We start from the raw sequence: 1008 nt of genomic DNA, 5'->3' as shown, positions 1-1008 counted from the left end.
CCAGAACACAATTTTAAAAGACTAGGGAGACTCTCCTCACTCCCTTCCTGCCAGCAACTTCCAACAATATGTTCCCCGGTGGGGAAAAGCAGGGCTCTGGTGGCATCGGGACACAATGGATCCACCGGCATCCATCACCGCCCGCAAACACATCCTGACAAACACCAACGCGCACGTCTGGGGCGAGGGCCGCATTCCATATCTTCGCTTATGTTTTACCAAGGCAGCCCAGGTTTCCATAGTTAGCTCCCCAGAGTGCCGGAAGGACTAACTGCTTTTGGCAATTGGATGGAAATCAATGAAGGGCAGCAGACACCTGCAGGCCGCAGTGACAGCATGTATGACCCACTGTGGAATACAGCGTGCAGGGAAAGGAGTGTTTCCCACTCGCAGACCCAGAATGAAGAGGGCAGTGATTGGATACTGTCACCTACATGCCATGCATGAGTGTATCCTCGGCAGCCCATCCCAGGTCTCCCCGGAGTGCAGACGAGGAAAGCAGAAGGAGGCAGAGCCTTCTCCAGGTGTTCCTCACTCTCAAGTAAGAGCTGTCTCCTGGGAATCCCGATGGCGCTGTGGTTAAAGTGCTCGGGGGTACGCACCAAAAGGTTTGCAGCGTGAGCCCACCTGCGGCTCTGTGAGAGAAAGCCCTGCCGCTCCGCCCCCATACAGATGAGGAAATCATGCTAAGCGAAGTAAGCCAAGCGCAAAATGACAAGGACAACATGAGTCCGCTGAGGTAAGCTTTTTAAAAAAAAGTGCAGAAAGGGTATAGGGAAAAAGCTACTGTATGCAAACAATCCTGGGGTGAGGACCAGGTAATAGGGCAGGTACCAGACCAAATACAGGGATACACATGGCAAACAACTAAAAAGGAGGTGGGGAAAGGAAAAAGATAAATCGGTAGCAGGGGCACAGGGCACTAACCCACCCAAGGGGAGGGTATTGTTTATATCTCCACAGGAAAAGAGGGACCAGACTTCAACCCAGTGCTCCAAGATGTGAATG

Source organism: Echinops telfairi, unplaced genomic scaffold (genome assembly GCF_000313985.2).
Source record: "Echinops telfairi isolate 266 unplaced genomic scaffold, ASM31398v2 ScPeMD7_18;HRSCAF=68, whole genome shotgun sequence".
Lineage (NCBI taxonomy): Eukaryota > Metazoa > Chordata > Mammalia > Afrosoricida > Tenrecidae > Echinops > Echinops telfairi.
The sequence above is the reverse complement of the archived record's forward strand: the minus strand, read 5'-3'. Positions refer to the sequence as shown.